Source organism: Catharus ustulatus, chromosome Z (genome assembly GCF_009819885.2).
Source record: "Catharus ustulatus isolate bCatUst1 chromosome Z, bCatUst1.pri.v2, whole genome shotgun sequence".
NCBI lineage: Eukaryota > Metazoa > Chordata > Aves > Passeriformes > Turdidae > Catharus > Catharus ustulatus.
In genome coordinates this window covers 27,717,717-27,732,339 of record NC_046262.2, presented here as the reverse complement: position 1 = coordinate 27,732,339, position 14,623 = coordinate 27,717,717, and the positions used below count along the sequence as shown (strand labels likewise).

General features: G+C 37.1%; 1 protein-coding gene and 1 long non-coding RNA gene across 3 annotated transcripts in view; one reads left to right on the top strand and one right to left on the bottom strand.

Moving 5' to 3' along the window:
• The window catches only part of RFX3 (regulatory factor X3), a 118,939-nt gene that overhangs the window by 9,207 nt on the left and 95,109 nt on the right, over positions 1 to 14,623 (top strand). The gene's annotated exons all lie outside the window — the stretch shown is intronic.
• Positions 1,427 to 5,535, bottom strand: LOC117010703. The gene is made up of 3 exons (XR_004420745.1): positions 5,495 to 5,535; positions 5,100 to 5,187; positions 1,427 to 3,869 (listed from the first exon to the last, which is right to left on the bottom strand). It is a non-coding gene; the product is annotated as an uncharacterized LOC117010703 (long non-coding RNA).

Here is a 14,623-nt window from a genome sequence, read left to right as displayed (position 1 = left end):
ATGTAATTTAATAGAATCATTATTTAATAATAAGTAGGATAGAAATATAGCTTCATTCGCTTACTTTGTGGAAATACTTTTGAGCTGCAAGTCTGGATTTTGAAGTGGGGCAAGAGTGAATGAATTAAGATGAAAATGCAGCTCTTCATGGTATTCTCTCTTTCCAGGTGCTTTCTGATGGAAGGTAATCCTGAGTTGCTCTGGCTTTCTTCCAACTCTGAAACTCCTTTCTAGTGTAAGGAGCACAGTCTTGAGAGGGTATTTCATGGAACAGTAGTGAGCAAATAAATGTATAGAAATTTCAGTATGCTGGGTCTGTAGTGGTATGGAGATGAGAAAGGCTATGGGTTATGCAAATCTCAGGCTAGTTAACAGAATTTAGGTTTTGTATCTGAAGTACCCTTTGCTAGCAAACTTATGTCACACTGAAGAAAGGTTTATTTGCAGGAAACTCAGAGATGGTCCTACAAAGCAACAGCATAATTTATTGTGTAAGTAATGATTCTGTTTTATGGAACAGACCTTCCAGTGTTTTAAAAGGTTCTGGGTTTACACTGATTCACACTGTGGATTTACACTTTTTAATGCTGTTGTTTCAGATCATTCAGATGGTCAGTTGTCATAACCTTATGAACTTGTGTGGTCTGGGATATCCAGATTTTATGTCACTGTTTTATATCCATACTTTCTGTGGAGGCAGATTTAAATTTCAGATATTAAAATTTCCTGCCATGATCCTAATATGGGCCACTGAATCAAACTTCCTGTCCTTAACAGGGTTTGAAAGTCTTCAGTATCTTCACTCTTTGGCCTACTTCAGTATTGATTTCTCCTTATTGAATTCTGAAGAAACTGACATTTCTTGAATTCAGGGAAAAGTTGGTCACAGGGTCATGATTTCAATGCAGTGACTAGCTTTCATGACCTGATGAAGATAGATTCTTTACACAGTCTCAAGTCACTGGGTACAAGTTTGTTTATCACAAACATATTTCAGGCAACTGAGATGAAGAAGAGTTTTGGGATTACTTTGCTTGTAATAACAGCTTCCACTGCTTGATTTCAGGACGAAATACTAGGTTATTTGGCTAAGACTTGTAACAACTCAGTGCTATAAACCTCAGCAGCTTTTAATGGCTTGTGTCCTCAGCACAGCTGTATGTTTGAGATACTCAGAAGTTCTTGTGTCAGCATAGTTGTATTTTCTGTTACATGCTATGATCCAAGGATGGTAACTTTTCAGATGCAGCTGAATTTCTTGAAAGCTCAACATCAACAGACTGACCAGCTGTATCCTACTGAAAAAAGGGTTAAGCTGGAACCAGCAGTTCATTTTTTTCCAGCACTTGAAAACAATTAATATTTTGAAAAACTACAAGCATTTTCTTCCCATATTTTATAAAATGGGAAAAGATATAATGTCCAAGTCAGGAAAGCAAGCGGATCTGGCAGATAGGAAAATAGAAGTTATGTTTTTATCATGTGTGATAAAGTAAGCAGTGTGTGTGTGTGTGTAAGTTTTGGTCAGAAATTTTAGTACTTGTCCCAGAGTTTGTAGTATAAGAAGGGGAAAGTAACAGGTTTTGGCCGTTAAAAATGGCTTGAAGATGTAATTGGGTGTTAACAGTGGGAAATGAGATGTTGATTCATAATACATAAATCCTCTAATAAAATTGCTTGTGTTGTCTCTGTAAAACAAACTGCATGATCATGAGTTTAACTTTGTTTTATAACTATGCTTCTGACCTCCCAGTGATCTGTTCTCTTTGGGTAGTATTTAGATTTTGTTTTTTGAAATATGTTCATTCCACATGAAGTACTTTAGTCTTCCACAGACTTATGCAAAAGTGTGTGCTCTAGTTACAGCATTTAACTTGCTAGTATGGAAATGGGTGTTTACCATAATGATGGCAGAATTATTTTTTGTTTTATATTTCCTTCATATATATATTTCTGTAGACTGTTGTTGTATAGTTATACAGTTCCTAGGTATCTCCAGTACTTTTCCCTTCCCTGATAGGCAGAAAGACAAAGTACATTCCAGAAGCTCCAAGTCCCAGGGGTCCAAGGCCCCTATCCTGTCTTGGTTCTCTTTGGGAGCCAAGGTTCAAACCAGCTCTTGGAGACACATTTTCATAAATAAAGTTTAGCTCCTACCTAAGGCAGGGGGCAGTTCAAGAAAGGGTAGAACCAGGGCGAATTACCTCATCGCTTGTGCTTCTAATTTAGGATTCTTTTCAATTATGCTGATTTGCTAAATGTATAAACCTGCCGCTTGAAGGCTTCCAATGAAGACCAGCCTTTATATTACCTCCTGTTCTAATACTGTCTCAAAAGTGTGTTGCTCATTTCTAGGTCTTTAAGGCATCAATAAAACCAAAGGAACAGGAGATGCTTAAGGTACTCAATACAATATGGTGTGCAGTTTGTGGTTGTTTTGTATTTGGTTGATTGTTAGGGGGTTTTTCCCTTGAAGAGTGGAATAAACATGGCAGATAATTTCTTAGGAATAAGAGTTATCTAGCAGGACATTTTATTTTAATCTAGGTGATTCAACTTGGAGTTACTTGTGTTAGGGCAAAGGGTAAAACTGGCAGTTTTCACATCATTGACTGGTATGTAATTTCTGTGTTGAGCATATTTTCTCAAATAATCTGTTAACTATCCTTCACAGGGTGTTAAAAAACTTATCTTTCCTTACAGCAAACGTACAGATTGACCATTGTAGGCAAGTTGTCTTAGGGAAATCTAGAACAAAAGTGGTCGCTGAAAAAATTATTCTTTTAATCTATTTCTACAATAATCTTCTGGCCAAAACGGGGAGGAATGACAGTTCTATGAAGCTCTCTTCATAGACTTCAGAGGACTTCAAGAGACCTGTAACTGCAGACTGCAGACTGGGGACAGAGTGGCTGAGAGTACAGGCTGGATGAGGCCCTGTGGTTGTCAGGTAGCTGAACATGTGCTAGCAATGTGCCTTGGCTGTAGGGAAGATCAAAAATGTCTCTTGAGCTGTGTGAATGCAGGTGTAGGCAGGAAATTGAGAGAAATACTTATCCAGCTCTCTTCTGTATTTATTATACAACATTCACATGCATTTCTGCTTTTACTCTCACTCTTCTGCAGTTGTGGGAAAGGTGTTTGTTGGAGTAAGTTCAGCAAAGGGCTGCTAAGACAGTCAGGAGCTGGAGTGCGCATATCTGTAAGTGGGCACTGAAGGATATGGACTTGTTCAGTCTTGAGAAGAGAGAGTTACAGGGCCTTCCTGGAGGTGGAAGCATGTGGTGAATGGATGAGAGACAATTTTGTAAGTTGAAATAAGAGAGGTTTAGATTGGAGACAAGAAGAACCAAGTGAGGTTTTGCATCTCCATCTTTGGAGATTTTCAAGCTCTGGGGAGCTGTCTAATGCCAAGTCTGAACCTGCTTTGGGAGGGAAGTTGGGATTGGCAGCTCCTGAAATCCACGCCAGCCCGAGCTATACTATGATTTTACTTGTAATTCTTGTTCTACAACAGAAGTTCCTGGACATGATCTGGTTTGCCTTCTAGTCTTGTTGGCCAGTTCAGTTTCCTAGGACAGCATTTGAATCCTCACATCTAGAGGTAAAAGTGGAGGGATAGAGCTAGAGTCACAAAGTAGTCCACTTGACTTACATCATAAAGACCTGGATTGGGTGCCCAGAAGATGATCTCCCCAATAATGCAACTCATGGCTTCCTTTTCTTCTTCAATGTGTTACATATCTGTTATTTTTGTCCAACACTTCATTCTATGGATTTTGCAAACTTATGTCTGGACATAGGCTGGATTCTTCACATTTATTTATACAATATTTTAGAATGAAACGTCAAGATTTTCCATTGGATTTCTGCAGAGGCAAAAAAATAAAAGCCATAATGAAAACTGCAGTAGCACGAAAGCGTTTTTTAGGTCTTTTCAGGAAAGACAGTGATGAACAAAGGGTTTTATAAAAGAAGGAAGGACCTTGGTTGAATATCTGGCAGAACCAAACCCCAGCTGCTGACACCTGTGAACATTTATTTGTGTGTATTTATCAAAGTCTTAATTGGCAGGTTTTGGTTTTGTTGTAGCAAAAGAGAAAAATAAATCAAAAGAGGAAGAATGCAAACAGCATTTTTTATTGGAAATAATTTAGAATTTTAAAATAAACTGGATAATTTCCTTTGTTGAAACAAGTTCAACGGTGTTGATGAAACATTCTATATTTGGCTGACTGCCTGATGATTTGTAAGTAGTGTTCAATGTACATAACAGCCTCTGAAGAAGAGGTCTTTTTTGTAATGAGGATATCTAAAATATTTTCCTGTAACTTGCCTGTATCTCTGTTCATTTTTATAAGTACTGGACCGTGTCCAAAAAAAAAGGATTTCAGAAGCAAGGACAATAATTTTTGAGTGTATGTAAAGATATGTTAGTTTTAAAAAATAGTGTTTGATTTGCTTTATCATATAGCTGCTGATATAGAATTAATAGCAATGATAGCGGTCAAGAGCAAGGATCTAAGGAAGTGTGCTTTAGAGTAACTATTATTGGTGAAATCAGAAAAAATATGTTGATAATAACACTTCTGTTGACTGAAGTGGTTCTCTTTGGGGGTCTTTTGTTTGTTTGGGCTGGAGTTTATCATGATGAGACATTCAGACCGATAGCAAAATAATTGTACAGTAATTTCACGACCGTAAGGCGCACCGGACTATAAGGCACACCCCCCGGGAGTCGGCAAAATTTGCAACTTTGTAGATCATGTAAGGTGCACCGGACTATAAGGCGCACTTCTGGGTTCGGGGGAAAATTTTAGTCAAATGGGTGTGCCTTATAGTTGTGAAATTACTGTACTTTAATTTCTCTTACTCTTGTTTAGTACTGAATGAGGGATAAGCAAAAACATGTATACATAAATAATTATGATAAATGTAGTCTTGATAATCATGGCAGTATTGGAAAGTAATCTCTTAATTTAAATAGAGATGTTTCCTATCAGCTAATAAACTCAATTGAATTGAATGATTAAGGCCTGGATAAGAAAATACATTTTTTAGGATAAGTTTTTATTTTATTCATTTTTTGTTAAACTTACCTGTCAAATTTGAGAGTTTCAGTTAAAGTGGGATGTAGGATTTCCATGAAGTGTTTCCAGTGATTTTTTCCAAGGAAAAATCCTTTTTCTGATTGAACAAAGTACATGAGTGCACAGTGAAACTCTAAGTACCCCAAAAGATCTAACACCGTGATGTAGTCAGTACCTTTTTCAAGTACCTCTATTCTAATGTGCTTGTCTTTTAGGGTGTTCATGTCAAGTCCTCCCTGACTTTTTAAAGTCAATGATTAAAATTAATATCAAGAAATTCAAGTACAGTAATTTCATGAATACAAGCCGCACCATTTAGACCAAAATTTTGGTGGAAACCCGGAAGTGCGGCTAATACTCCGAGGCGGCTGATTTATTAACAAAAATGTGATATCTGCCCTTACCTGGTACCGTGCCAGTCCTGTCCCGAGCAAAAATGGTTTGAAATCCATGGTTTCCCGGTGTTCTGACAATGAACCAATCAGAGAACAGCTTATTGCCTGCCTATGGATGGCGGCGTTACTGAGGGGCAGGGGGTGTTACTGGAGTGAGTTACCTCAGTGCGTTCTCTCGGCAGTTTGATAAAAGTGTGTGATATTTCTCTGTACTTTTTAAAGTGTTTTCAGTCTTGTGCGGCTGCGCGGCTGACTGGGCTCAAGTGGAGTGGGGTTGGGCACTGGGCTCATGCAGAGAGGGGTGGGGGGGGCGCTGGGCTTGCGCGGATGAGCGGGGTGGCTGTGTCAGCATGGAGATGCAGCTCCGCTTGGAGCTCGGCCGCGCGGATGAGCAGGGTGGCTATGCCGGCACGGAGATGCAGCTCCGCTCGGAGCTCGGCCGCTCGCCCGCACGGCTGAGCAGCTGTTTAAAGGCAACATGGATCCGTTGGGAATGCTCGCAAAATGACCACACTATTGTTGGTGTCTTTTTCGGCTTGTAAATAAAACTTGCAGGGAACGCTGCCGCAGCTATTGTCTGTGTCTTTTTTCACTTGGAAATAATGTTTCCAAGGTCGGCAGTAAGCCAGTAAGCCCCGGCGATCCGTGATTGTGTTACTAAATGACGACTTTGTGAAAGTTTACTGCGAACGAAAGTGCAGCTAATATTTGGGTGCGGCTTTTTTATTGAAAAAGACATCAATGTTGCCAACACACCAGAAATGCGGCTTATACTCTGTGCGGCTTGTATTCATGAAATTACTGTAATAGAAATCCTGTTGGACAAAACAGAGCTGCAATAAGGAAAACAAGTGAAATAAGATTATCTCAAAATTTATATAACTAGTGTTCAGTGTTAGTCTGGTATGTGTTGTAGTTTAGATTTCTATATTTCCATATTATAAATGAGATATCTAATGATATGTGATATTATTTTTACTGTTACATGGCAATTATGTAAGAACAATGAAGTGGTATGTTATATAGTCATATGTCTTCATTTTAAGACTCAGAAATCAAATTCAGTTTCTGCTGTTCATGACATAAATTTTGAATAAATATTGTTACTGAATGTTCTTTATATTTGAATTGGTTTTTATTCTCTAGGTGCAGTATGGTGCAGCCTAATTTTAAAAAATCACCAAATAATTATAAAAATCAGTTACCGTTGCCTTTTGTCAAACCATCTTTTGAACGTAATATTATTTAAATGTCTTGGCATCAAGCTTTTTGTCATGTTATATGAAAATTTCTATTAGGAAAGTTTTGTAACGTTAGAAACCAGAAAACAAGTAAACAATATGCTTTGGATCCAATTGTACAATTCTCAATAGTCAATTTGTATGATAATTTGTATGATAAGTACAATTACTGTAAACTACTCTAAATGTAGAGATTAGTTAAGTATTCACTGTTGTACAGTACCAGCTTGATTAATGACATTCTTTCATATATTTTTATAATTAATGAATTTTCCTTATTTTTTTACCTTTTTTTTTTTTTTTGCATTTCTCTCTGCTGGTTTTCAATATTCTGGTATGCTTTTCAGTATTCTTTACTTCACTTGGGTTTTACGTTGTACTGCATTTTTTTTTAACTCAGTGTTTTTTCTTTGAGGCAAAAAAGCCACGCTAGATAAACCTAGCTAACTTTAAATTCTTTAAATAAGAATCCTTATGCATATTTTCATTTTACAATTTGATGTTTTCAAATGCTTTCTACAGGCAATCGTAGCTAAGAGCTTAGAGAACTTTTCTTTGAGAGAAAGGTAGTGGTGAGCAAAGATTTAATAATTATAGGATATTGTTTATAAATAAATGCCTGTAAGCTGAAAGTATAAGTTGAAGTGGTTTAGTGGTTCTAAGTCACACATGAAATAAAAGTAAAATATTGGTATGTATCCAGGAAATGCAAGCTGTGGCTTGTTCAAATCACTCTTTTCAGGTGTTCAGTATTGTTAAGTTGGAAAAGCTGAACAGAATGTGCTGTTTGGAACTGCATGTCTTTTACAGTGAGGGCAACAAAAAGCCATGTGGGAGGTTTTTTTGTATGTTTGGCTTAGGGAATTTTTTGGTTTATTTTTTTGTGTATGAATTTGAATGTGTTTAAAATATTAGAATATATTTCATTTCATGCGACATCAAAATCAAAGCCGGTAGTAACAGTGTCTTGTGAATAAATATGTGCCTGTGAAAGCTAACATACTGGGAAAGGTCACACAGGAAGGCAAACAAAGTTATAATTAATATCTTAAGTAATGTGTCAAGTGTGATGGTAAATTTCAAGCATGTTTGGTAGAATAATGTTTTTGGAGTGAGAGACTTTTTTTGTCATTGCTTTCAACATAATGCATTTCTTGTGTATTTCACTGTAGAATTGCTGCTGCTGAATTTTCTCTTAAATTCAGTATACATTTCTTAAATAAAAAAAAGAAAAAACATGGTAAACATAGTGAAATGTTATTTGCCTTGTTACAGTTATAGTACTTCAAATAAATGGTTACAAAGCTGAGTAGTAGATTTCTAAAGAGATACTTCAAATTCAGATGGTAGGGCAGGGTAAGGGATATCTTTAGGACATAAAGCAGTATTTTATGAGACAGGTTTCTGTAAATGGGTTTCTAAATTTCTAAGTTTGTAAATGTTTCTTTCTCCCTTTTCTTCTTTCAAGTTAAAGTATGTGCCAGTCTTGATTTTTTTTGTCAGCATTTTTTCCCTCCTTTGTGGTTTATGATGCAGTTATTTTTTTGCTACTTTATTTTATCATCATTGGTGACAGTGATATCTGCTTCCTTATATTTTGCAATTACAATTATTTCTTCAGTACTTTTATAGCACTCACTTTTGTTATTAGGCTCTGCGGTTTAGTATCCGCAGATTGGCTGGTTGCTGTTTTTTTTCCCCTGTTATTGGATGCCTGGCTTGGATGTGGTTTAATATTTAACAGTTTACCCGAGATAGTGGGATGTGACTTGTCTGCTAAGCATCAGACAGTGCCGACGTATACCCTGTTGGTGGTAGGGATAGCCTACAGGTGCTGAGATGGGCTTTCAGGGACTGCCTGATTTTTTTATTTGCCAACAACCACTTTGCTTTCATGTTTGCTAATCTCTAGCTTTCTCTTGGGATGCTTTAGCCTGCTTCATGGCAATGTTTACAAAATTGATACTTAAAATATATATTTGGAAGAGTGTGCTTTTAGTCAGTTTGATAGAATTGGAAATAACTTGAATTGAGAAATTCAGAATCTGTTTCTTTTAACAACTACGTGAGAATAGGTAAATCTCCAGACTCTCCAAAAAATAACCAGACTTATTGCAGAGTGGAATGCTTGAAGAATATTTTGAAACTAGATCTTGAGTTATTTGGGGGTTTTGGTGGAAGGGGTATATTTTTTGTTGTTTCAGGGAACTTGGGAGCAATTGTGCATGCGTTTGGTCTGGATTAATTGTGGTGGTAGTGAACTCTATCCTAAAAATAGTTTTCTAAAGTTATGGGAGAAACGTTACCTTCATATGTCATCTTACTAAGGTGGAATTGTCTCCTAGAGCTAAGGGAATGTTCAGCTTGCACAGCTTATTTGAATGGCCAGTTTGCAAGTGAGTTCTGTAATAAAGGGTGAAGGAATCTTAGGCTTGTCCTTGAGCTGATTGTGGTGAGGTTCTGGTCAAATTTATTTTATAAACTGTCAGTGAAGACAACCAGAATATCTCACCAGACTGAAGGCATCAAGGCCCTATTCTGTTTTGTGTAAAGAAATCACTGATACCTACAAATTTCATTTGTATCAGTAACATTAAAGTAAATATACTTACAGAATTTAAGGAAAAATGGTGGATGGACAATGTTTTCCATCTGTTCTCTTTGTCAAAGTCCTCCTTGTCTCTAATAAGTTCTTGGGCAGCACAAAAGTACATAACAAGCTCTAACAAAATTTGGCTGCAGAACTTAATTCAGATAATCAGCGCCTACTTCTTAATTCTAAACCAGTATGTGGTTTCACAGCGTGGCATGCTTCGGTTGCACCTCTAGCTGTATCTAGTTGTTGGTGTTGTCCAAGCAGCCTGTCGTCTTTGAGGTCATGATGACTAGGGTAACATACTACAGTGATCTTTTTTTAATAAAATAATAAAAAGTCAACTGGCAGTGGTGATTATACACCACCTTGAGAAACAGAATCTCCCTAAATTCAACACTAGTTTAGTCTGAAAAGAAAACCATGACAACTGTTTGTACTCTTGCTTTATTATTACATCTGACCTGGTCACTATTGGAAATTCAATCTATTATTGCTGCTAGGAGCCTGTTGCTATGCAACAGATTTATCAGTTTGGCTGTAGAAGTTGATAGAAAGTGTTTCATTCTGACATTTGCTTTTAGATTCTACTATATTGGTGTCTGTCAACTGTTTCAGGCTGAATACCTCAAGTACAGGGGATAAGGCAGGTTTTTTGTTGCTTGAGTGTTACCCTGACACAGGTGAAAAGTTCAGTTTTGCCTTTGAAAAAGATTTTGAAAACTTAAAAATTCTGGAAAAGCAACGAAGTTGTAATTGGAAGAGTTTGAATTCATTAATACATTATGCTGATCTTTTGCTGTTTTACCCCCAACCATCTGAGATTTTTGTCTTCAGAACATGCTTCATGTTTGTTTTTGTTTTCATGGTTCCCCTGAAAAACATCAGTCACTAAGTAGTACAAAGCAGTTTGGAAAGGATAAATCATAGCATTTCCTTTTATGACTACTGGAATCCATTTTGTGGCACAGTCTGTTGTATCTGTTTCCTAGATAACTAATCTTAACATTTCCAATAACTTTTGGGACAGTGCATTAATTTATTAAATTTATACTCTTAAGAAAATAAGTTTTGTTTGTTTTTTTCTTCTGATATGACTGTATTCTTGAAAAGAAAATTAGAAGTTTCAGAAAAACATACTAATAAAATAATTAACTTTAAAAGGTAAGCAAAAATAGGTACTACCATTGAAGAAGAGACATTTGCAACTTATTTTTCAGTCCCAACATTCTGGATAGTCAGGCAGCAAATATTCACAATCCATCCTACAGTGTTATATGGATCCATTTAAAGGATGAACCTGGAGGAAATGCTGTATTCTTAATTCTGGTGCCATGGAACAACTTGTTCTTTGATGCAGCCTGGAACTGCTCCAGATTATTAGAAAAAAAAGCCATAATAATCAGCTCTTTTGCATGTCATTTCTTAGCCATTCTTCAGCAGATTTACAAAAATATTGCTGAAAGAAATTAATCAGCAGAGATTTACATAGATGTCTAATATGTAGAATATGTAGTGGTGACAAAGACAAAAACAGATCTCACTTGAAATCTGGTTAGAGGTTTGTTGAACATTTTTTTATAGAGATTATAAATAAGAAATATTCTGCTCTTTTAGAGTTATGTAGTTAATTTTTCCCCTCAAAGTCCCACTTTTATTATCTAGAGTATGAAAATGGTATGAAAATGTATTATTCTGTCAGAAGTTTGTTATAAAATATCTTTGCAGAGCATGTTTAGCAACTCCATTATACTAGCTGGTTAGTATGTGAAGGTTAAACTTTGATGGAGTTTGGAGTTAACAGATTTTAACTTTGCTAATTTAAATGATGAATTAGAGGAAATACTACTATCTGCTTTGTTGTAGCGTGGGGTATAGGTCAGATATTTTGTTTCTGTGTAATTTTTTGGGGTTTGTCTTTGTATACAGTATTCAAATCTGTCATTGTAACTTTTTTAAGGGTATGCCTGGAACTGGGGTTGACTAAGGAGAGTGTTCATCTATTTAAATAAACTGGTTAGAGCCATAGGAGAAGGCCTGTGGTGTTTTCAAGGCTTCTCAGCCTGAAAGTGCTGCATAACCCTTTTAGGTTGCATAGCAACAGGTTCCTAGCAACAATAATAGATTGAATTTCCAATAGTGACCAGGCCGGATGTAATAATGAAGCAAGAGTACAAACAGTTGTCATGGTTTTCTTTTCAGACTAAACTAGTGTTGAATTTAGGGAGATTCTGTTTCTCAAACTGGTGAACCTCTTTGCAAAATGAAAGTAAATTTTGAAAATTGAGGTACAAAAATGTGACAAGGTGCTTAAAATGAATGACTTTCATGTCTGGTAGTTTTGGAACATTGAGGAAAACAAAGAAACATTGAATTAGTTGTTAATGAAAAAGAGTATTTAGTAACCACTTTCAATTGCTTTTTAATCTCAACCTCTTTTATAAATTGACCTGGACTGGATCTTCATAGAAACCCAGACTGTACTGATACACATGTTGTTTAGAAAAGTTTGGAAATAGCTTGTCACTATACTGTTAAAAATTTCACGGTTATAAGCCGCACCTGATTATAAGCCGCATGTCCGGGTGTCAGCAATGTTTAGGTCTTTGTCAATATATAGCCGCACCTAATTATAAGCCGCACTTTCATTCACAGTGAACTTTCACAAAGTTGCCAATTAGTAGCAGGATCACGGGGCTTACTGGCAAGTGCTGACCTTGGAAACATTATTTCCAAGCGAAAAAAGATACAGACAATAGCTGCAGCAGTGTACCCAGCAAGTTTTATTAACAAGCAGAAAAAGATACTAATAATAGTGTGGTCATTTTACAAGCATTTCCAACGAATCCGCATTGCCTTTAAATAGCCACTCAGCCGGGCAGCTGCACAACCGTGTGGGCGGGGGTCCGGGCGGGTGTGGAGCCGGGTGGCCGGAGAGCCAGGCAGCCACGTGTGCGGGGCGGGGAACCAGGCAACCACGCAGGTGGGGAACTGGGCAACCACGCAGGTGGCCGGAGAGCCAAGCAGCCGCATAGGCAGGCAGGGAGCCGCGCAGCTGCACAAGACTGAAAACACCAAAAAAATACAGAGAACTATCACGGGCTCGGATGGGCGGTACGGACCAAAACTTTAGTCAAAATGGTGCGGCTTATAATCGTGAAATTACTGTAATAAACGTGAGTAACTATGTCACTAATCTGTCAGTATTTCGTATTTTCAAGACCTATTACATGTAAAAGGTAGAAATATGTGGTCAAGCAAGTGACTTGGAATGACAGAAATAATCTCACAAAATAGTAAGAGTTGTAATTCTGGATGATTGCATTTCAGTTTAAATGTTTTGACCTTGCTAACAGTGGAAAATTGTAAATAAATTGTTAAATAAAGATGCAGATTGACACTAAATTAACACCTGCGTCTCTTGTTGGGAGGGTGTTGAAGTATTGCTATAGTAAAGGCCAGTTACCTTAACAAAAAGGACAGATTAGTTGTTTGCAATCTGGTATATTCCATTAATATGGCACCCTTTGTTTTCGAAATAGATAAGAACTGTTCAAAGAATATAAAACATTCATCTTTAGTTACTGATGACAGAGGCAACTCTGGGGGCTGTACACTATTGAAGAAAAAATATAAAATTAAACGTTTGGAAGTTACAGGCTTGACTAGAGATGTTTCTCTGGATTTAGATGTTACAGTATGATCCAATGTTTATCAGTAGTGTTTTTTATCTCAGGATTTTTTAAAACTGAATTCTGAAAAAAGTGCTTCTTTTCAGTGGACCTCTTAGGTCTGACTACAGACAGTATTCTCCATTTTAACTGTTAATATCAGCATTTTGATAGAATCATAGAATGTTAAGGGATTTGAAGAGACCTTAAAGACTGTACAGTTGCAACTCCCCTGCCATGGTCAGGGACACCTCCCACTAGACCAGGTTGCTTAAGGCCTTATTCAACCTGGCCTTGAACATTGCCAGGGTTGGGGCATCTACAACTTCTCTGGGCAACCTGCTCCAGGGTCTCATCAACCTCACAGTAAAGAATTTCTTACTAAGTTTTTCCTTTTTTGACACTAGAATTCTTATGGTGAAGGGTATTAGCATGGTGACAGAGACATATTTTGGATATGATCAATGAAACAAGATACTTTTATGTGATTGTATTCAAAAATAGAATTCTCTTATTTGAATTGTGAGTTAATCAGTGAGTTAAACATTCTGAATTTGTATTGTGTTTGTAATTTAGACTATGCACTCATTTAAACTCTTGAATTTTAAAGCTTGAAAACTATTTAGGGGTGTAATCTAGTCTGAGTCTGACATCTAAGCAAAGGCGTTTGACCAGCATTTGTGGATTGCTGACTAATTTTGTACACAGAGGTATTATGTGGTAAAGTAACTACTGCCACAACTGGAGAGCTAGGAGAATTTGAAGGATTTAGCAGAATTAGAGGTTTGTAACTTAGAATAAGGTTAAAATTTGATAATGAAATTTTGTCTAGGATATAGAAAAAAGAAATTTAAAAATACATGAACATAACTTTTACGACCTTCATGGATTGTGACTGTTAAAGATATTTTTACTGAGAAATGTTTTGTGTAGTACAGTTGTGATATTTTCAAGAAAAGTCTCAGGCATTTTAACCTTACATAGTAACAATAGTATCTAGTATTTATTATGGCAAATACATATTCTTAAATCATGTACATTACTCTCAGAATTCCTGTAGGAATGTACAGTACAGTAATTTCACGATTATAAACCGCACTGAGTATAAACCGCATTTCTGGGTGTCAGCAACTTTTTGTTCTTTGTCCATACATAAGCCGCACGTTACAATACAGAGTATGATAAAAGGTATCTATTCTATCACCATCTGTTGAGGGTGGGGGCAGTGATCCTTATCTCAACGGCAGATATTCTGCTAATGGGCCATCCATTGAAACCAGGCGGGGCACTGTTCTTTATCTTTTCACAACCCATCCTTCCTCCAGCGAGTCATTTTCTGCTAATGGCCCACTGAGTCCCACTGTGGGACTGATAAAATTACTTCATCCCATTGGAAGTTGCTCCAGCCAGGACGAAGAGCCCAACATTTCTTACCAAGATAAAAACAGAGGTTTTGGGACACTAAGGGAACCCCTTCCTCCACTGGACTCCAGAGGAAAACCGGATTTCTGCACATCACCACTGGACCTCCACAGGGAAACTGCACCTTCTACAGGAGCACTGCTTCAACTGAATCACATCTGTCACTGCAAGAGGACTGCAGCCACCATTTAATGGAACTGCTACCAACACC